The following is a 24,599-nucleotide window of genomic DNA, read 5'->3' as shown; positions in this document are numbered from 1 at the left end:
ATGTCACAGCTATGACGGCAATCCACTGAAATAATTTATTAATAAAATATAAGTAACTGAGGAAATTAAGCTATGATCTAAAACAAGGGCAGAACAATCTCACAATAGAGCACAGGAGCTGAAGCTTATTGCTAGTATAACCTTTATTGATATTCTATGGATGCCATAGAGTTTAAAAACATCCCTCTCAAATACTCTATTCATATATTAAGAAGCATGGTAATTAATAGTATTCTTCCGCGGTAAGGCACGCGCCTTATAGACTCTTCAAGTTTTCTTTCTAAATTTCAATTATTATAGTCAGTTTGCAGGGTGCACATCATTGTTATCGATTGCTGCCAAACTCTTGAATGCCACCTCTTCCTGATTCACTCCCTGCAAGCTTGTTGCTCCGAGACGTACACCCATGTTCAATTCCTCCCTCATGCGTATTTTATGCTGAGACTTGCTCAATATAGGAATGAAATATAGTATAGCTCCACTTAATGTGATGCTGCCTCCAGGCACAGCAAATAGCCACATATAACTTATAGTTGCATTATACAACCAGCCTGCAATAGTATGGTCATTAATCAACATTTTGAGTAACTGATATGAAATACATGTATCTAAATTAGATATAATAAGATAAAAGCTAATTTAATCTAAATTGTGAGATTAGAAACAAAAATATACAATATTAAAGCCAGTAATAGGATATAGCCTGTTCCCCACCTAAGAATTTAAATCTTGTAATATTTTACGTAAAACATGCTGACACAAGACTGCGTGAAGAGAAAACAGACTCAGTTCAACAACTGAATTAGTGAGACTCATTCAAGACGATAGTTGGTGAAAACAAACATTAGTGATACGAAAGTTGTGACAATGTGATGGCATACAGGAGACTTGTATCACCTATTATTATTCTATGAATCTCAGTGTCTGTTTGTTGTTTGGTGGTCTGTAGTTCGTGCTTCCAGTCATAGTAATTAAATTGTAAGAACGAAAAAATGGCTTTGCAATGGACTTAACTCGAATCCATCAGGTGACAGGGCAGATACTCTATTCTGCAAGCCAAGCGGCTACATTGCCATGCAGCAGAATAGGTATGGCCATATTCCTTACATCGAGGAAAACACTGACATTTAAAGTGCTACCGGAAATACGATTGATTGCTATACTAGCATGCCTGAACGTCATGATTGCAAAAAAGATCATGACACAAAACTTCACACGTAATGACCACAATCTGGCTTCGCAGCTCATATTATAGTAAATGGCAACCTTATGTGACTAGGTCAAGTTACTCAAATTAGCCAATTAGCTACATGTAATTTGGCCATTGACTAATTAGTCAACTTACCCAATGGCAAATACATTCCCTGCCACTGATTATAAGTGGTTTATTACCTGTCAAATGCTGGGTATTCAGTTAGTCTATCTATACAAATCTTAATGTTTGGTCAGTTGCTCGTGAGTCCATTTAGAGTGTTAAAGTTTTAGGAATGAAAAATTCGCTTTGATCTGGAATTGGACTCAGAACCTCCAATTCTGCAGCAGACAGGCATACTATCCATTAGACTACATGTCCAACCAGCCCTACTAATCAACAATTGTGCACATACTTATTACACTGGTTAAAATAGGCATGATTAAAGCTCTTGCGTGAGAAATACTACTGGTTACTACTGGCAGGGTTGAAGCTCATGATTGTGTGAGAGATTATGACGCGAACTGTAATGATTACAATATGGTTTCACGGCTGCAATTATTGTAAATATTTAGACTAACATAAGTTACTAGTTTATGTTGCTCAAACTCTCTAAGCAAATAAACTTTGCTAATTACCCATGCAACGCAGGACATTCACCTAGTTTAATATAAAACACAAATTTATTATTGTCATTATTCAAAGGCTAAGAATTCTCTACTTAGTTTCTTTAAGAGCATTCATGTACTGATCACCAAAAACAATGTGTGTTACTAATGCTCACAACTTTTATACCAGAGTATGCCTCAACAATTCATACCGCGTATTGGGGGTCCAATAAGTACAGCAACTCATTGCGCAAGCAGGGTAACTCCAAAACTACTAATTAGCCTGTCAACTCCTAACAGATCCAATATGATGGTCATCAAGAATACACAACAACCTGTCAGGAAGTATCAACAATAGAACTAGCTATAGTGATACAAATTCCCAATCAAGAATATGTAAAAAATAAGGATAACCAACTAAAACATATAAAGGCGTGTGTTAAGATAGCTGTGAATCACAACTGTTTCTATGAATCGACATTGCTTCAGTATTTTTGATGATTTCTAGTGATAACACTTAATAATGTCTAGCATATTTGTGTTACTGTAGAACTGATGTGATAAGCTATTTAAAGGAAGGAAACCTTTTAGCAGTTTTAGAAAGTCTCATTAATGAAGAGACTAAGCAAAGTGTTTCTGTAATTACTATTAAGTATGTATTTATGTATGGTCCTGATGATGCACTCTAACATGAGCTATTACATAGCATGACTGAGCATAAGGTGAAAGTTTAATGTGTGTTATTATGTGTGCTACATAGCAAATTGTGATGTATAACTTGGTGATTTCATTTTGAAAAATGCATAATTTCTTGACTTTGAAAGGCTAGATAAAAACATCAATAAACCACAAGTTTGGAAAATGAGGTTAAAATGGAGTTGTCTTCTCTGTTGAATGAGGGAACAACTTAGGTTTGTCAAGGTATGATTAGCATGTCAATTGTAATCCAACTACTGAGGCTTTACAAAACAACAAACAAATATACATTGATGTCCCAGCGGTCACTGATACATTAACCATCTAAAAAAGCTTTTGAAAAAACAGACCAAAACTATTTTATCGCTAAATAAATTTTTTTAGCAAACCATTCTTAAATATGCCTTTGTAGGTCTGCTTTCAATATGATAAGTCATTTAAATGCTGTTGATTACCTACTTTCAAAAAATATCATAAAAAGACTCGATAGTGAAAAAATAGAAAAAATAAAATGTTCTCATAGTTTTGGAACAGCTCAAGTAAGAAGGTCAGCATGCATAGCTTTTGAGATTTCAAAACAACTTTGGTAAGATTAAAACAAAAAAATAAACCCACATCGAACTGGCAGAATTTTTAACGATACAATAGCATAATGATAATGGTTGCAATGATCAGCAGCCAGGTCTACACTCATTAGCATAATTTAAGTTTTAGTAACAATTGCACTTACCCAAACATCAAACTTTGATGTGTTAATAGGGAGATACTTAGGATTCCATAAAAATACTCACACAAAGTATTTTAAATGGTGCAATTGTTTTTCATCAGTATATTGACACTGATACAGGATCTAGCTTGTCCAAAGATTCTTTGATTCAAGCTATTAAAGGAACCTCATTACATTATGTAGTTGCGGACTCACCGATAAAAACGCCAAAGACAATGGAGTAGATTATTTGGGACGCTTGACTACTTCCAGAGCTGAAGGCAGTAGCCAAGCCAGCAATGACCATTCTTGTGTTGTAGATGTAGAGTCAATAGCGTTTTTCTCTGCTCAAGTCCGCTATAAACCCGAACATGATTCTGCCAACCGTGTTTGCGATACCTACCATGGAAATGAGAAATGCTGCCTTGCCACTGCTGATATGCTTGTAAAAAGCTCGTAAAAAAGTTTGACAACAAAAATAGAATGAAAGCCCAGTCTTTGAGCAGAGAAAAATCGATTAGTGATTTAAAATTGCCAGTGAAGTTGCCACATCGAGCTTGTGGCTTTTCCCCGCTTGTGCTGGATATTGAGCCTGATGAAGGTAATGGGCTATGTGCAAAGGTTTTGTGTGACCTTCACGTTTTTTCCACTAGTACAAGACACGGTGCATGAGTTTATACATATATTTCTGCTTAGTTCATAAGTTGTAAAAGAATGCTCAAGTAACAGGCAATGAACAGGCCCAGAACAGCTCTGCTCTTCTACAAAATGTTCGAGCTTATATAGCTAGTAAGCTCTGCCTCTGTTCCATTTGGCTGGACCAGGCACGGCTCAGCCCGGCTCGGTCTTGACTTGGCACGGCTCTGGATCGGCTTGGCTCTGGCTTGGCTAAACGTAAGAGGACGCGATCCGCCACACACTCCCCAATTGGTGACTAAGGTCCCAATTTATGTCCTGAGGTAGCACCAGTTGGGCCAGGGCCTCATGCTAGTGGGCTCCATAGCGGAGGCGCTCCACCTCCTTCAGCAGTAGCTGGCGCTCTCGGCCCTCTAAGTGTCCCTGCCGTAAGACAGTATATGTTGTCTCGGCAGCCCTCGTCCACTCCTGGGCGTCTTGTGCTAACAACTGGGCCTGGCTGCGCTGGGTCTGCAGAAGGGTCTGGCTAGCTGGAGTCTGTCCCACTATCTCGGCCAGCATGCGTGACCCGGCGTGATCCAAGGCCGTCCGGCTCCTCCTGGTTGAGGCCGAGCAGACTTTGGCTGGGGGCACAGCTGAGTCCTGGCCTGCTGGACTGCTCTTTGCAGGCTACGCCGCCTCTTTCCTCTAGTAGTGGGAGTGCAGGCAGCCATTGTCAGAGATCCCTGCCTGTTCTCTTGACAGAACTGCTCCCAGGAGTCCTGGTCGACCACATACACCACCGGCTCCATTCCTCCCTGTTGGTGAGTAGCGTGGTGTAATAGCATTTGGTCTCTCGACATGTGCTGCCAGTCACAGGGGCAAACAAACACGGCGTAGTGTTGTAGCACATGAAAGTGGATCTGTCGGGTGCTGGTTGTAAACTAGCAGATCCGGCAACTCCCGTCCTTCATCTGTTCCTCTGCTCGTGAGACTGTCCGGGAAAACAGGTATTTGATAGTCCTTACTATCGTCTTCTTTCACGGCTTGGTTTCCTCTGGCTCCGGTCCTCTTACGGGCGTGCTTTCTCTAACGGTAACAGCCGGCGGAGAAGAGGACAACTCCGGTGAAAGGAGGCTAACTAGTCTCCTTTTAGTGCACACAGCATCCACCTGGCACTCCTCTTCCACCTCTTCTGGCATGGCCTCGTTGAGCAGATCCTCTACTCTCTCCTCAGTTAGGGTTGCATCTAACAACGCTCCTTCTTTGGTAATTCCTAAAGCAGCAGAGTCCGATTGTCGTGTCATATCTAGTTCCGTGTTGTCTCCCTTGTAGGCCACCACGTTTGCCGGTGTTGGCCTCTCCATTCCTTCTCCAGCTTCTTTCAAGCTAATTGTGACCGAAGTCAGTAAGTCCTGCAGTGATGTGTTGCCTTTGCTATCCATCTTTTCCAGCGCTCTGATGTCATCCAGAGAAAACGAGTGCTTTAAAAGGAAAGCCTTAGTTGCGCCCATGAGAACCGTTTCACAACTTTCCCACGCGACCTCCAGACCGTTTTCCGGCAATTTTATAAAATAACATACAACATCTCGGTACCTTTCTGGCTTTCTAGTTGTCCGGGCTGGCCTCGGATTGTGCCGGACCGGTTGATTGGATTGCGTGGTTGATGGGATCTGGTGTTGTGGTCCTTTTGGTCTCTACCAGGTCTGCTTCAAGTTCTCCTGGAACTTTTTTCCGTGTGGCCAGATTGATTTCTTTGGAGCGCATCTTTGGCTTTCTTCTTCCTTCGGTCCAGTGGGATTTTCTCCCGGAGTTATCTCCTGCCCTCATTTTTCTGCAGCTTTTAGTAGCAACATGTCCCAGCTGGGGAGTGGCATTATAGGTACAGGGTCTATTCTGACCTTCTCCTGCCTCCTCTCCGGCCTGCTGGGTCGAGTTCCTTTCATGTTAGGACACCTCCTTGGCTCCAAGGTGGCCGGAGCTTGCCCCAATCTCTCTGGTCGGACATGACAAAGTTTCAGCCTTCCTTTGCTCTGAATAGAAGACTAGCCCTGTCGTTCCACCAGATATATGTGGGATTCCCCCAGGCCTTCAGGACCTGGTATGGTCCCACGAACTTTTCCTGCAGCTTGGGATTTTCCCCCATCTTCAGCGTTTATTCGTGAGCCATACCCAGTCACCTGGGGCAAACAGTAGTGGCTCATTCTGGTCCTCCTGTCTCACCTCCATCTGACTCTGTCATAAGGACTCGTGTACTTTCTGCAGCCTCCACTGCACTTTAAGGGCGTGCTCATGGGCAGGAAAGAACTCAGTCGGTGGTGGGTGGTTTTCCAGCTGGTACGGCAACCTCAGCTCCCGTCCCAACATCAACATGTTGGCTGTCTCTCCGGTTGCAGAGTGAGGGGTGCCTCGGTATGCCCTCATCAGTTAGGGAAGCAGTGGGTCCCACTCATTCTGTCCCCGGGTCAAAAGTAGTGCCCTCAAGGACTCTCTGAGTCCCCGATTGTTCCATTCAATGATTTCATTGGCCTGTGGGTCATAAGGAGTTGTACGTGTTTTCCCCACATTCCAGAGTTGGCACAATTCGACCATCAGTTGGCTCACAAACTGTGCCCTCTGGTCCGTGTGGATCTGCTTGAGTAACTTCAGGTAGCAGAAGACCCAATCATCCAGTGCGTTTGCGACCACCGGGGCCGTGGCATCAAGTAGTGCCAGTGCGTCCTGCAATCGGGTGAAGTAGTCGGTGAAAACCAGCACCCATTTGTTCCCCCTAGGCTTGACCGGAAATGACCCAACCAGGTCCAGGGCCACTTTCTGCCAGGGTCATTTGGCGTAGAGCCTTCTTTTTCCTCCGGCCCCCTTTGTCCCTCTATGCTTTGCGGCCTGGCCTACCTCACAACTCTTAATGAGCCGTTTGACTGTGGCCATCAGTCCGGGCCAGTACCAAGTCAGCTGGAGGCGGCTTATCGTTTTTCCCACCCAAGAAAGAGCAAGGCCATGTGTTTGCCACACCGTGGTTTTCGGCATGGTCGGGGGGCAGATGGCGCACCATCTGGTGTGGCCCTGCGGGGCCACGCATGCTTTCAGCACACCATCCTGTCGTATGGGCAGAGAGCCTCGCATGTGATGCAGGATATCCAGCTTTCTGCTCTTGACTTCCAGGTGTTTCGCTGGCACCTTTTCCCCTGTGGCGATGACACGATACATGATGGCCATGGGTCCTTGTCCGGTGGCCTGTGTCTTTGCCAGCTCGCATTTTGGTCCTTTTATCCCTTGTGTGGCCGATAGCCCCTCGGAGGAACCTCCGGCACCCAGGTTCAATTCGGCCACTGTAGAGGCGGGAGTCCTGCGCGAGTTGCCGGCTGGCCTTCCGGGGTATGTGACGTTGCCCAGGGTCAATCCTGCCCTGGTGAGAGTGGGAGTCCCATCCAGGCAACTGGTCGGTACCCATGCGGCTAACGGCCTTTGTTTCCTTGCCAACTCCTTTCGTGAATGGCCCCCGTCCCTCTGCTTAATGCTCGCGCATTGCTGGCAGTCCTCGCAGGTCTGCCTGCGAGAACCCATCTGCATTCCCGTGGCGAGTCCCTGACTGTTGCTCCAGGACATAGCAGAACTCAGCCAGGATCTCTAGCCACCGCGCTACCTGGTTTGAGGGTTCCCTCCTCCTGCATAGCCACCAAAGTGACTCGTGGTCGGTCCATAGGAGGAACTCCTGGCAATACAAATACAGCCGAAAATGCTTCACTGCCTTTGCCACCGCAAGCAGCTCTTACCGACTGACGCAGTAATTGCATTCCGATGGGGTGAAGGTCTTGCTGTAGTAGGTAATGACTCTCTCGCAGCCCTTCTGTACTTAGGACAGCATGGCCCCACTCCACATCTGCTGGTGTCTGTGTCCAGGATGTATTGCCTCTGGGGATCTGGGTAGCCCAAGATCGGGGCGGTGCTGATACTATCCTTCAGTGCGTTGAAGGCGATCTGTTCCCCTTCCGTCCATCTCCAGGGCTCCGCTTGTGCAGTCAGTCGGAGCAAGGGATGCGCCTTAGTGGCAAACTCCGGGATATACTGTTGGGAGTAGCCGACCGTCGCAAGGAATCCTTGGAGTTCTTTCACTCCGCGCGGGCTCGGCAATTCTGTGACTGCCTTCACCTTGTCCGTGTCTGTAGAGAATTCTTCTTGCCTTTCTATGTGGCCCAGATAGCGGACCTGGGGTTGCAATTGTTCGCACTTGAACGGCTTCAACTTCAGTTCGGCCTTGTGTAGTCTCTGGAAGACCTCCTCTAGCCAATGCAGACGCATATCAGAGTCCGGGGCGATAACTATAATATCATCCAGATACAGCAGCAGCATTCTCTAATGGAGGCCGTGTAGCACACGTTCCATGAGTCTTTGGAAGGTGGCAAGGGCGAATGTAAGTTCGAAAGGCAACACCTTCCATTTCCATATTCTGGACCGCATCGAGAAGGCTGACTTCTCTTGCGCCTCTGCCTCCAGGGGTACCTGCCAGTACCCGCTCACCAGGTCGAGCGTGCTGAATTAGCGGCTGCCGGACAAAGCATCCAGACTGTCGTCGATCCTGAGTAGAAAGTAAGCGTCTTGCTCGGTGACAGCGTTTAGACGCTGGTAGTCAATGCAAGAGGGCCACTTCCCGTCCTTCTTCCGAACCAACACCACGGGAGAGCTCCAAGCTCCTCCGGCTGGCTCGATCAGCCCCCACTTGAGCAGATCCAGGACCTGCCTTTTGGCCTCGGCTTCCTTCTCGGGTTTGAGGCTGTAGGAGGGTTGCCGGATTGGTCGGGTGCCCTCATTAAATGGAATGGAATGTTCCACTTCGGTGGTCCTTCCTACGTTGTCGTCACCTCTACTGAACACAGTGGCATATTACCTCAGCAAGGAGGCCAACCTCGCTGTTTGACCCGTTCCTTCGCAGTTTGGCTGGGCCTCCCTGAACAGTTCTTCAAGGTTAGCCGTCACTCCATTGATTGAAGTCGGATTGTCGTCACACAGTAAGGGATCCTCCTTTTCGATCTGCGGGTTCTCCACTCCCGTGTAAGTGCCGATAGTGGCTCCGGACCGGAGAGTCAATGGCTGCTCCGTAGCATTCATGCAGCGGGTGATGACCTGTCCTTTGGGTCCTGGCTGATTCAGGCTACTTGCTACTGGAGGTCCATCGTTGTGCATTAAACTACATGCATAAGGTTATGAAACACTTACATACATACGACTATGGAACACATACATACCTAGAGCTATGAAACACCTACCTACATCAGGTTATGGAATACTTTTGTACAAAGGCTATGAAATACATGTACATTAATGATTATTCCAAGAAATTCATTTTTTCTAACTAATAGTTCTACAGCACTATGAAGTTTGATCAGTTTCAGTCAATGAATGCAACTTCACAAAGTAATGATAAGTAGCAATAGCAAAGTATCTACAGTTCTAAAAATGTTAGTATGTAATAATAATTCTTAAATGATATACAATGTATTGTTATTATAGTTCACTGATAGCATAATATAACGACTAGGCTTTGTTTGAAGTTAAAAGATATCTTTTTAATTTTGTTGACAACTTTATTTCAAATTACAGAAATTCTGTGACATTGACCACATGCTTCCTAGTTCAAATGTGAAGCTTATGACATTTGACTGTGTGAATGAATCAGGGGAATGAGAGTTTTAGGTTAATAATGAATACTTTAGAGCTAAACATATTTAGCATGCTTATCAAGGATGTTTTCTATAATAGTTAAGATGATTTGTGCTAGATGACCATTGCTTGATAACAGAGTTGTGCACCCGATGAAAGAATAACTGCAAATAAAGTTTATATGGTTAAAAAATTTAATATTTAATTTAATACAATTTTAATAAATATATTTAGAGGTATTTCAACAAAGTCTATTTAACAAAAATTAGTTCACAGTACACTTAAACAAATTAACCAAAATGAAACCCCTGCTGCATCGTAAGTATTGTTTGAAATCTGCACAGCTGAAAATGTTGAGGGTGATAGCTTTGGTGATTGACAAGTATCAGTGTTGGCTAACTTGTATAAGTCATACCCACCAAAAAACTAAAATATCTGAAGGCATTCACACAAATAGTAAATTGATTAAATTTCATTAAAAGAAACAGGTGAAGTGATCTTTTCAGGTCAGCCTTAATTTTGATAAAGTAGCCAAGTACTCTAATTTGTCTTACTTAACTAGCTAGCCAACTCACATTGATTTGTCCTTCAAATTATATAAAGCAATTATTAATGCTTTTTTTAATTTTTATTTTTTTCATCATAAAATAAGACAATTATGCCATGAGTTTTTAAAAAATAGTTTTTCTTTGTTTATAATTATAAGCTTAGCGTATTCAAAATTGTCTAAGCATTTTAAAAGATGAGAATTTATGTCCTTCAATTAAAACTGCTTTTGTAAGCATCTAAAATGTTTCTGAAATTAATGGAAAAGGCATTAATATGACTCATTTTAATTGATTGGTGTTTTCACAAGAAATAACTGTTTGATACAGACCTTTCAACGTAGAGAGTTCTTCAGTTGTCATTTTGTGTTTTTAAAAACAGTTTTGGACTTTACAATGTATATAAACACGTGGCTGTGATTATTAAACAAAATGAAAATAAGCAGTCATAAGCAGCACGCGTACAATAAATTCGATAGAATTGCCTGCATCTGCAAAGCTGCCCCATGAAATTAAATACATATAATCACACATGGATGGCAATGTTTCTAATGACATCAACCCAGCATGTGTCAGCTAAGGTTATGTCAATGATTACTATTTGTAATATAGTATCATGTGGTGTAGTAAACATATGGAAACAGTTGAACAATTGAATTCCATTATAAGAAAACAATCTTATGTGTGTCATCATGACCAGCCTCTGAGTCAAGCATTGACCAAAGAGATGCGTAGAAGATGGTTAAATACTACTGCAAGTTTAGAGGTGAATATGCTATGCATGGCACATCAGCCAATTGTTATATCCAGTGTCGGCAGTTTTTAACTACCGATTAATACTTGGAGTTTTCATCTTACTTTGAATAACTTCTGACGCCCTGTGCTGGGTTGCTTCTCATGGCTTGAGCTGTACTTCGGTATAGGCGCCTATCGTATTGCATCGCAAATGCCGTTTGAATTAGCCCAAGGGTGGCACAATTTTTCCTTAGCCAATAGATTTGTACCAGCAGGTCTGGGTCATAAACTATAGCCCAAACTCTCTTTTAGTGGGATAACTTCCTGGTAACCGTCCCTCCCTTGACTGTAAACAGCAAGTGATCCTGTCTATACTTTCTGGAGCTTAGGGAGATCAGATTTTGCTATCTACGTGGCGTGGCTTCTCTCTCTCGGATTCTTGGTGGATAGACATGTGAGATTTTTCTGCTGACTGAATCAACACAACCAAAAATCCACGCTTGTCGTGGTAGGTTGCGTACATCCCAGAAGGAGTGACCAACTCGCCGTGCGCGCTCACTTCAATCAGGTATTACAGATTCCTGTATACTTTTGTTTAAATAAGTTTTTAGTAACAACTTCAAACATGTAATAATCATCCATTTACGCGTCTCTTCTATTAAAAACTAATATTAATAGTTTTTTAGGAAAAAAGATGATAAACAATTAAAACTCTTGCTCTAAGTGAGTGCAATTATTAATAATCCTTGTTATATGGGATTGTGTGGCTAGTTCGCTCGTGTTACTAATTCCCTCACTCTCTCTTGTTAGTTAGAGTAACTGAAAACACCCAAATCCCGTCATAACACAATTGATGTGTTCCGGTGTACATTGTTGTTAGCCGTACCTACCACACATAGAGCTGCCTTTGAACATTAAAGAGGAGTTGACAGAAAAGATACAACAGGAAAGCTTACACAACATATTAAGCAAATATAACGATATGCTAAACCAATTTAGAAAAACAATCTCACAATGCTATTAACTTTTTGCAGTTATTTCCAAAAATAGATTATGGGGTTAAATCGTTAAAAATACATTCTGGGATGAGTGAAAGCGCGATATTTTAGGATTGTGATAAAAGGGTATATTGCTAGACATTCTGAACAGGATAAACAGGAAGGCTAGTCAAGCATCCTCACAAAGCTGTTGCCAATTATATCCAAGCAGATTGCACAACTGTTTCTATTAGTAGCAAAGTTCATTATGGTTTGTCACCTTAGGCACCTACCGCATCAGGTCTACCCGGTCAGATCATGAGATAACACAGCACAAGAACTGCCAGGTCTCTCTCAACTGCCTACCTACTGCCTCTCAGGTCTACATTCTCACCATTAGAGCATTTTTATAACACGATGATTACCTGTATTAGATATACATGTAGGTAATCATCAGATATAACGGATATTTTCACATAGCCTGAGATGAATAGATTCTATTCATCTCAGGCTATTTAAAAATGGCAAAAAATGGCTGTGCAATGCCTAATGCAGCATTTTGCATCTAGGGCTGCTAGAAAGATTTTAGCTTTCAATGACATCGGAGAATGACAAAGCAACAGCAAATTTTCTTCTATTGGTTAGCTTTTTAATTGTTCCACAGAAAAAATCAAAGTTTTCATTTTAGTAAAATCTCTATAAAAACGAAAAACAAGTTTTTCTGATGAAACCTGTTGAGTGGCGGATGTGTTTAAAAAAATCGTATTTCCGAGTATAAATAGAATTGTAAGCATCATTTATGATTTTAAAGATGTCTTATCAATAGCTATTGTTTACAGCAGTAATTCTCATCCATAAGCAGTAGATGATCCAAAGTCAGACCAACTCCAGCACTCTTAGTAGTAGTTCCATCTTATCACTAACAACAAAATGTTTAACATTAAAGTACATTTAGCAGCAGTATTTTTGATTGATGAAATTTCTTACCGAACGCTCAAAGGTTTATTATTGTTTTAGTTAACTTAATATTCAGAAAAGTTATTTTACCTGAACAATGCCATATCAAAACGCTGAACTACGCAGGAAGTAGCCTGACTTTAATAATGCTACCAGAAATAACTACTGCTATTTCTTTTTATTGCATTGTTATTATGCATCTTTTACTCAACTAAACACAAAAATATAAATTCATATCTATAAAATTCATTTTGATTGTAATGAACTCAAATATATACATGCATTATTGCAATTTTACTAATGACTATAGTTGTTATTAGAATTAGCTACTTTTCCATGACATTCTTGAGGTCAAATCCGATTATCCATGAGTCTCTTATAAATGGCAATATTGTTAAGGTCAAGTGCCATCCCTTAACTGGCTACTGCAATCCACCCCTGTTTCAGGCAGAGAAAGAGTGTATGAGTTCAAAGTGAATAAGTTTGTATTTGACTGTAAGCGCCACAATCAATGTACAACAGAGGCATTCACAACTCCACTGGGAGCCTGGCCCATCTTGCCAAGTCACCCAATTTACTACCATATAAAAAGAAGGTGGATATGTACAAAAACAATTAAAAACATAGCACGCGGTCGAAACTGAATAAAATAATAATATAAAAAGAAGTATAAGTATGATTAAATAATTATTGGCGTCGCAGATTAAAAACTTACAGAGTAATAAGAAATAAGCATATACAACAGACATGGGGGACGAATCACGATATTTAAAAGGACAAGACAGTATAAGGCAAATAGGAGTAAATAAAGTAAATGCAACATCCGCCACAATATTGTACAGTTTACAAAAATATTGATGACAAAGTTAGGAATTTGATAAAGTTTTAATGATAAGTTTCAGTCTACTGCAACCACACTGATTTTCTGGAGGGTATTCTAATACAGCCCATGACTCACAACACAAATTAAGCAAATCACTTCATTATGGTTGGCACAGAACTTGACTAAAATCGAAGAGTTTACAATTGCTGAGTGTACATGCAGCTTTAATTACTAAGTTGAAGCAAGATGGTGCCATGGATGGTGGTGCTACTGATGCTCCCTCATGACTTGTGTCTGTTCTGTCAGGCTGTCCTTCAGCTGGTCTCAAACTATTGGACAGTCTCTTTTGCTTCATGTTTGCATTTTTATTACTTTCCATTATTACCAATAAGCTAAATGCATGCACGAGCACTCATGCGCGCCCACACGCTTACACATACACACAAAATATGAAAGTTGAATGATTCCATAATAGATTGACTTGGTTTCTTATTGCATGCTCACTAATGAAAGTGAATATATCAGTCACTAATCACATTCACTGTTCAATAAAGAATTCTACAGGGCAACGAAAAAACCAAAATAATTTTCTGTTTCACCGAGGCAAACAAGTTAAACATGCGTCAACATTCATTGTGGTTTCTCAAAAAATCTTATCCGTAAAATTCATTTCTTAATCCCTTAGTGTCTACTTTTTCTGAGGTGCTCATTAATGCAACTAATCAAGGCTTGCTCATTTTACTGTCAGTTTAAATAAATTCACAAGCCAACCTTTAATCCCACGACCAAACACGAGCGAAGCAATTGTTTGGGAGATTTATGATAAATGCATATGTGCACACAACTCACGAAAATTATTCATTAACACTGTTGCAAACCTTTGTACCAAAATCTCATCAACAAATTTAACCATTTTTCAATGGAGTTGTATAAGTATACTAACGATACAAAACACATATAAACCTATTTAAATATGTTACCAGGTTTTTATTATTTGTAAACAATATCCTAAAACTTACCTATCTGATCAGATTATACACAAATAGACAGATTAATTTAGCCTGGAATCGCAATAAAACACTTGAAAAGCTTTTTTTAATCATAATTAAGACCGGCCAATGATATGCCAATAAGCCGTTCGACAGATAGTAGAACTATTAAGCAGTGCGCATTTCACGAGAAAAATCTGCTCATTTCACCAGTCTTTGGCATTGTTCAATTGCCGAAGGTTTCGAATATTTTTCCATTTTAATATCTTGAGAAAATATTTAATTATAAAAATAATTATTCGATTTTATAAAATTATTATAAGAATTAATCATAAGAATAATTATTCAAATTTATTCAAAGGGTTCTGTAATAAACGTAGACCGTTTGGGGCGTAAACCGATTTACATGTACGAAATTATGGTACACAGTTTATCAGCCTATGTTTCTTTGTCCAATTACCGAAGGTTTCATTAAGTTATTTAAAATGTTAGCCAAAATTCTTTACATCTTATGTACAAGCTAGGGCCAAATTACAAAACAGCCCCTTTATGACGAAAACATTTTTTTATTTTGTTCTGGTTTGCAGAAAAACTTCCGGACGTGTTAACGCTCATATTTGCTTTCTGTTGAAGATCGCTATCAAAACCATTCTACATTCAACACAACCAACTTTGAAACTGTGTATAGTACACAGCAGCTTGCCATTTTACTTTTAATATTGCATTTAAGAGTTATAATAAACATATTTCCTTATTGCTGTTGTTAAATTACATACACTACAGTAGGTTAGGCCTACAGCTTTAATTAATATTTATTTTATTGTTGTAAAACATAGGTTTGAGATAGTACTAGATTATGTGTGATTTTCTACAACCTTTTGTTTTGCACAATTGAATTTTTGAATTTAATTTTAAAACAACTTGACAACTACCATGGACATACAACTTCCCAGAACACCACATCGTGGCCGACGCAGTGGCTGTCCACATATCTCTCAATTATTACAGCTCAGTAGGATGATAAATAGAAGGTCTTCACAGCTATCATCAACATCAAATGCTAAGGTTCAACAACACGCTACTCAAATTAATAACAACAACTCTTCTGATTGAGAGAACTCTTTAGTAGATGTTGTAGGCGATGTAGCTGACATGGACTTGGCAGCCTCTTTGTTTCCAGATGATGATCATGATTTTATGGACATCATTGACCATGAAAACATTGCAAAAACGATATTGCTCCTCCCTTTGCTGCCCCCTTCATCTCATTCCTCATTTTCAATTTTTAGATTGTCCTGATTTTCAAAAACTTTGTAACAACTTTCTAGGCAGACTTGACAACAACATATCACAGCTCACACGTACTGGATGTAATGAGAAATATTTACACTATACTCTGTCAATTCCTGCTGACAACTAATTTTTCAACAACTAGCACTACCATCTTTTTTATTGTCAATAATTCTATTTTCAGGTTGTGGGCTAAATGACAGGGGAATTTCTAGTATTTTAATATGTGAAATGCACATTTTCAAAATGCAATAGGTGGTAAACAGCATAAATACTATTAGGGTCTTTTAAGTTTGTCAACAATGTTTTTTGATTAAAATTTGAGAAAGCTACAGCACAATCTATTAATTCCTTTTGACAAATATGTAGCCGATAATATCCTAACCCAAAATGCTGATTATAAAAACAGATGGATCTGACAGATAAATCTTGTTATCTGTGGTAAGGCTTAAAAGGAGCATGTCCTCAAACCTTACATGCCAATTAGCAGTTAACCTGAACCAAGAGTCATGCCACCATCATCAATATGATTGGGCTCGATAAAACTACTTTGAATGTTTTTATAGTATATGCTATTATTGGTGACAAAAGATTTATCTCAATATGATTTTGAACATAGAAGAAAAAATGTAAGGTTTATAGTAAACTCAATGAGAGTTTTTCCAATGCAACAAGCCATTTTGTGAAGCGAAGAAATCTAAGTATTCACTTTCTACTGGCATCGAAACACAATTATTCACCAAAACATTTAAATATGTACAAAAGTTTCTCAAGAAGCCCTGTTGTTAGCCTTGATCAATCTGAAACGATCGAAATCAAAACATGGCAGAGCCAAATTTTTAAAAATACCTAACTTATGATATCTTTCCACTAATTCATTAATAAAGATTGTCAACAACGAGCTATTTTAAAAGATGATTACCTCCATCAGGTGGCTCAATGGTTTCGGCAAGTGTCTGTTTACTTTTCCTTTCCACATCTTCAGACAAAATATTTGGTGCCTGTAGGGAAGTCTCAGCGCTGCTACAAGGCTCGATGTTGCGTTGCATGTTCTTCATCATTTTAGTAAGTATCAGCTAACTTTACTATTGGAATGATACTTCAATATAATAGCTAGCTTTGCCTCATGAAAATATCATTGCCCTGAGCATCAGATGTTATATAATTCACTGATTGGTTGTATTATGAAATTATGAAGGTGAGATGATTGAAGAGCAAGAACTCTATTATCATCAACGCTTTAGGTATTGTTTGGTATAAAGACACCAAGCTAACATGGTTATGATGTTTCACATAAGTATGACTAGCAGATAACTGTTTTGGCTTGTAACCAGCAAAGCTTTTACTATAGTTTTTCTCAAAATGATCAACAGATGTTGAAAAAGGCATGAATCAGGTTTATATTAAGAACTTCATACTTCTGAAATGTAAGATCTTCAGGAAGTCTCATGATTTGTTTACAACTCCTGCTCAACGAGCGTCAGCTGTTTGCTATAAATTTAAAGCAGGAACTTACAAAGCTCCTGAAAATAAAAATTTTTACTACTAACAAATAAAAAATAACCAAAGTCCAACCCTGAATCTGATAATTTCAGATTAAAAATTTTGCATATTGGAGCTCGCTAGTATTACAACTGTATAATTGGTATTATATAAATAATTGGGAACCGATATAAAATAACAATACATAAAACTTGTTTAGTTTTCAAACACAGGAGCTGGTAACAACCATTTCTGCCTTTTATAAAATGCCAACTAATTTAGAACAGTTTTGTGGTACCTATCTACTATCTACCTTCCTACTCAACTACCTATCTGAACTACCAACCAAACTGCCCACCTAAATGCTCACCTAACTCCCCACCTACTAAAAGTTGCTGATTATCTGACACTTGAAAACATTGGTTTAAAGTAACTGATATATTTATTATTACAGCTTTTGTAAAGAATAATACACAGAGCCAAACAAAATGCATTTGTATCAGAAGCCAAAATTTAGTTGTTGAGCAGTAAATAATTGAATTGGAGTATTTAGCTATTAAGGCAGTCATGTCACAGTTTAGCAAAAATGCTTTGGTCAATATTAACCTACCATGGTATTCTCAAGCAGAATCATCTCAGTAAATTCAATAGACAATACCATAAATCAACACAGTCTTTTTAAATGGTTTTCAAAGTGCAAGATTTGATTGGTAAAAATACTTTCACCAGATTATAAGCTTGAAAGATACTCGAGTTCCAAATGTATTGGGATGAAGCTAGATAATTAATTTTGTAATAATTTTATAATTTTAACCACAATGGCTTTTGTATGTATCAATTGACGCTAAAGGCAAATTAAGAACTACATATTTTGACATTCAATATATGAAATCCTAGCAATACTAGTCTATACTTATTTATACTATAACTATTTAGCTAAAAATGAAACATCCTAACATATTCCTGTGACATAACGTTTGAACATTTTGCTAAAAACAATCATAAGCTGATTAGTTACAGGCTTGGCTGGCTTTTAAAACATTGAAACTGCAATATACCGTGCATGTAGCTTGACTTTCAGGTACTAAATACAACCCTCCAAATTCTTTGCCTAGCATTTCAAGTTTGCAGAATTAATAATGCCATAGAAAATACACTAACCTAATGAGAACATGAGCGGAAGAACAAGCTGAAATGGGAAATATGACTTACATGTATTGCATGCAGCCAGTGCCAAAAGACACTGCTGGTGTTTTCCTGTTCAACTTCATATGATGCATAAGGTATAACTAACTCCTACAGATTTGTCTAAGAATAAAAACTCGGATTAATTTTTTGCAAATATGTAGCCTTCTAGTGTGGTAACTATTAATGTGTTCAGCTAACCAGACCTTTCAACAGTCACACAAACTTTGACAGTTTAACAATCTCCAATAGAATATTCCATAGATGACTTTGTAGGTTGCATCATGGATCCACATATCGAAACTTTGCTACCGGATTCACAAAATCGAACAACGTTGTATCTATATGAGATAATTTAGCTTAAAGATCTTGCCACAAATATTTCAACAGCTGCGTGATACAAACTCAATGTTTTATGACAGAAGAAATGAAGTAACGCTTACACAAAATTTCACTCAACTAAAAAAAACTTAAAGGAAGTCTGTATTTTATAGAAAAATACCTGTTTTATAGAAACATACCTGTTTTATAGAAACATACCTGTTTTATAGAAACATACCTGTTTTATAGAAACATACCTGTTTTATAGAAACATACCTGTTTTATAGAAACATACATGCTTTATAGAAACATACCTGTTTTATAGAAACATACCTGTTTTATAGAAACATACTTGTTTTATAGAAACATACCTGTTTTATAGAAACATACCTGTTTTATAGAAACATACCTGTTTTATAGAAACATCCCTGTTTTATAGAAACATACCTGTTTTATAGAAACATACCTGTTTTATAGAAACATACCTGTTTTATAGAAACAAGGTATTTCAAAGTAGCCATTTTCAAAAATTAAGATTGGCAGTAACCAATCGGTTGATAATATGCTGAACATTATTTTCTAGTTGTACATAAAACCCTTGATGTACAAAAATGTATCTAAGGAAGACATCTTTACTGCATATGCCAGCTATTTTGGGCATGTCAATAATGGGTTGCTCCATGAGAAAAAGTGGTAGGCATTGTAGCTCTTTTTGAGACAATGCAGTTTTTTGAGTACTGCATACTATTTTTATTCTTAACTAATGTAAAAAATTATTTATAGAAGTAAGAACAAATTGTAGCAATAATGACATGTTTTTACTTTAAAAAGCAAGCCAAAACATCAACTTTTAACACCATTATCATTTTCAGTGTTCACTTAAAATGTTATAAAGGCCTGAGGTATGTATGATTTAATTTAGCAGCATGACCAGATCTATTGGTTGACACTTTAACAACAAAGTTGTGAAAAAGGAAAGCTGTTGTAACCGATTGATTGATGCGGTAAATTTGCAAATAATAGTCTGAAATTAACTCGGTAGGTGCCTATGGAGCCCATACCAGGGTTTGAAACATTGTGTCTATAACACTTGCATGCTAATAACTTTTTACAAAGTTTAGCAAACCTATACACCTGACCACGTCAGTGCATGGATTTTCAATGACATGAAGATCCAGCAACTATTTGGCTGCACACAATGTAATTTAAGACATGATTTGTTACAAGTTATTTAAAGCATTACAGCTCTGTATGTCAATTCTGAGAGGATGATGAATAATACAAATAAATCGCAAAAAATAAGAAAATAATAAACTACACAAGCAAAATTAGTTTACACATCACCTAGTCTAAGTTAAAGTAAGCTACAATGCTTATCTCTGTCACTGTCTCTACTTCCAAATCCGTTTGTTGCTGCACCTACACTTCCATCTGGAAGGTACAAAGTAGATGAATAATGAAGCCTAAGTTTTTATTTGATTTCATTGATTGAAGTTTTTATATATCAACATCTTGACTTATACCGAAAAACTTCTAATTGAATGCCGTAGGGCTCTATTTTTGAACCCTTCATCTATAATAACGGTCGAATAGAGGTGGCGTTTGAATAGAGGCTGTCGCCGTATTTTTCAAATGGCTCGTCAGAATTTTGGGAAAATAAATTTAGCCTTTTACTGGCAAAGCAAATGTTGCCTATATTTTGTCTTCTTCTTTTGGGATATCGACATTAAACTTTTTGGATGCAATAAATGTTTTATTCAATATGCATTGAGAAGCTGAGAAATGTCTCAACCAGTCTATATCTATTGTTTGCAATTAACCTACAATAATATTATAGACGGCATCCTGCTTTACAATTTGTTGGAGCTTTCAATTTTTCTTTCATTTTAAATTTTAAGACTTATTTTTGTTTTATATCTATATTTGAAAACGCTGCATAAAAGTTTTTATTTGATTTCGTTAATTGAGGTTTTATATATCTACAACTTGACTTGCACCGTAAAACCTCTAATTGAACGCCATGGCGCTCTCTTTTTCAACCCTTCATCTAAGGTAGCAGTCAAATAAAGGTGGCGATCAAATAGAGGCTGTCGTTGTATCTTTTAATAGCTTGTCAAAATATCTTGAAGATAAACTTAGCTTTTCGCGGGCAAAACAAATGTCACCTGTATTTTGCCCTCTTCTGTTGGGGTATACCGACATTAACTCTTTTGAATGCAACAACTCTGCTAACTTACCTCCAACTTTTTAAAGATCTCTTTAAAAATATGCATTGAGAAGCCGAGAAATGTCTCTACTAGTTGGTATTTAGTGCGTGCAATTAATTTCTAATGATAATATAGTATCCGGCTTTGCAATTTGTTGGAAATTTCAACTTTTAATTCAATCTAACTTTTAAGACATATTTTTGTTTTAAATCTATATTTAATAATGTTGCATAAAAACTCATTGCCCTCATTGATATGTTTGCTAGTTTGTCGCCAAAACTACCTTTTAAAAAAATATTATCAAAAAGAAGGAGAGCAGCATTAGAGTTGGACAACAAAAGAATTGATAGTTATTGATGTAAACAATGCATTGTGAATACGATTTTGTTGACACTTTTCTACTGATCTATTTCTATTATGGGTTCGTAAAGATCAAAGAATGTCAAACTGGCAGTGAAATGGAAGTAGCAATCAACTCAAGCGTGGCACTATATTTTTCTACGGTTCTCCCATAGTGGCAATGAATTAGAGGTGGTGTTCAAGTAGAGGTGGTGTTCAAGTAGAGGTTTTACAGTATTTGTGAAATCTTTTAATAAGCAGTGATGTTTTTTCATATTTTCCTTTTCACATAGTTTTGTTTACTCTATTTGTTTTAATGCTGTGAGAGTCCCTACAGTTTGAGGCAATAAAAATTATAAATCACAGAAAACTCTCAGAAAATGAATGATTTGTTACAATGATTTGTTACTTTAAATGATCATAACATGTGAAGCAAATATATGAGTGATTTAATTTTTATGTAGACGTTTCATTGTACAAAAAAACATTGAAATTGAAACATGTTATTACATCTAACTAGCTAACATTTTATAACTCAATAGAAATTGTTCTCGCAAAAAAATAAATACTCATCATTTAATGGTGAACTAGTCATTTTTACCTCAAGATAAAGACACTTTGGGAACATTTTAAGTTTGCTGATAGCTTGGCATCGTCGATATACCCTGGTCTGATTATTGATAAAAAGGTCTCTGCAATATGTTGTAAAACCTTCCTGTAAAACAGTGCCTGAAGGCAATCTAAAAAATTGCCTGAACCTACTCCTCATTGTCAATAGCCAAGGTAAAAAATAATATTTAAACTGCTAAAAATCATCAATTGATTTTCAATGTTTGACCTGAAATCTAATATGCTAAACCTTCTGCATTAATTTTTTATTTTATATTATGTCATATATTAAGGCTAACAAACACTAAGAACAAGTTTGCAAAGTAACCTCTTGCTGTGTTTAGCCGATGTTACATGTAAAGCATTTCTTGTGTGTACAAAATTATTTATCAGCTCCATGTTAAACAATTAGCAGGGATTAGTTTTTAGTTATTTTATGATCTCAAAAATATTAGTAGAGTTGTACAGATTGGTATGCAGCTAATAACTTCAAATGAGTTTTTAGGGAATTTCAAGGATAGGTATTTATGCTGTATCTATTGAAAGAGCTACTGTAACTATTGTGTAAATGAAGTGATCAATAATACTCGATTTGGGTAAAATGTTGAAATATTTTAAAACATAATAATATTCACTCTATCCATTCTTAACATTTTCTCTAGAAATTACCTTGAAGAAGTAAACTGCAAGGTATCTCAAACAAGGATAAATTAAAACAGTGATTTCTCATTTTTTAAGCTGCAGCACATCTTGAACATTTACAACATTCTGGAGCACACCATCAACCAAAACGGCACAGAGTGACCCTCTAATGCACTGATACATACACACGGAGTTAATAAGTTGTTAAATGCCTTTATACACTCACCTAATGTGTTTTTTGAACACATGCTTAAACACATTGTGACTATCCTTGCAGAAATGGTACAAAAAATACAAAACCTGCTCAACAGTTCTCGGTCTTTCTCCGTTTTTAGTTTTTGTCGCAGTCAAGTTTGAGAAGCTCAACTCGCACTAACACAGTTGAAAATGGAAACTATTTTAAAATGGCGCGGTTGGCCAAAATAGAGAACTCTTTGGCAATTGATAACTTACAACTGTCCAAAGGAAGATCAGCAAATTTTAGCCAATGATCCTGTTTCACAACAAGATCATTGGCTGAAATGTTCCATCAAAAGATGCTAATCGCGCTGTTTGGGCTCCTGACCTTGTTTGGCCTTTGTATTTGTACTTCTCAAAAACTTAACCATCTCAGTACACTTTGTTTAGCATCTGAGCGAGTCTAACACGGCACGATAATAGATAATAGGTACATCATCAAACCAACAACTGAACAAAACCGTGGTAGACAGATATGTGAGATGGCTATGGTTCCATTTCTTAAAGTACAAATCCGCCTAACTATATCCGCCTAGACTATATGTAAACAAGCCAAATGATAGCCATAGTTTGTTCATCATCAAAATTAAAGCAGGAATTATTCCAAATATTTTGTGTTACTATAGGTGATTTTAAATGATAGATGCTCTTCATCAATTACAAATGAGAAATAGTTGAAGTATATTTGATTTGTTGAAATAAGTAGTCCTAATTAAACAGAGTAAAATTATTATGATAACGGAAATCAGGTTTATTTGAGATTCAATAAAAAAGACTCACATGTTATCTATACGCTTATAAAGCTCAGATCATAGTGTACTCTTGCTTGATACAGTTGCACTAAAGAAATAATGTTTAGTACTTCATAATTATAGTAGTTCATAAAAATTGCTATGTACAGGACTACAACTCATGACATTCGGTTTACGACACTTACACTTTAGCAACTGTGTCAATCCAATTGTCATCCAATATTGTAGGATAATATTTACTATAACGTGAGCGGCGTTCATCATGCCATATTTTGCGCATAGGAATGGTTATAAAAGCAGTCTGCCGAAGCTCCACACATTATCTGTGGCTTATCTATTGTGAAAAATCAGCCCACTCTAAGCAATTCCAAACTCAACGGACAGTCTTAAAATTTCTGATCTTAGAAATATTTGATTTGAAAGTTCAAAATGTACTTTCACCTACATTAAAGGCAGCAGCCACAATGAAAGCATTCGTGGTTGTTGCCTCGAAAGTAGTGTCATAATTCACTTTCAAAATAGAAAAGATCCTAAGCCAGGCCTACTGAGATTTTCATAAAAGGGAGTTTTGAATCAATTTTTGAATAGATTATGTGCAGTATGGAGATCAAGGGCTTTTATTTTGGTGCTACATTGACAGTTGTTTTAAATGTAGCAACTTTCGTGCAGCCACAAAATTCTATACATGCAATTCCTGAGAGGAATAAAATTTTCACCAATCTGGAACTCAATTTAGCCTATTAGACTGACACTCAAACCAACTCAGCTAATCGGCCACCTTCCAAAGTCTCAGAATAATTGTGCCTGTTGGAGATGAAAAATATTGCTTTCTCGGAGGCTCCAACTTATTAAGTTCTCCTGAGTGGAATTATGCTCTAAACAATTGTGCTAATGTGTCACCTTCCATGTCTCAGATTAATTATGAAAATATTTATTTTCTGTGCTTTATGGTTTAATGATATAAATGAAATTTCAAAAAAATGACTTAATAATAATTTTTTACAGCACACTGGATAATCGATCTGTAATAACAC

General features: G+C 37.9%; 1 pseudogene; it reads right to left on the bottom strand.

The window, feature by feature from the left end:
- Positions 1-300: 300 nt before the first annotated feature.
- LOC137406874 (monocarboxylate transporter 12-like) overlaps positions 301-24,599 on the bottom strand; it is a 444,512-nt pseudogene continuing 420,213 nt past the window's right edge.

Source organism: Watersipora subatra, chromosome 10 (assembly GCF_963576615.1).
Source record: "Watersipora subatra chromosome 10, tzWatSuba1.1, whole genome shotgun sequence".
Classification (NCBI taxonomy): Eukaryota; Metazoa; Bryozoa; class Gymnolaemata; order Cheilostomatida; family Watersiporidae; genus Watersipora; species Watersipora subatra.
This window is presented reverse-complemented; position numbering and strand designations above follow the sequence as displayed.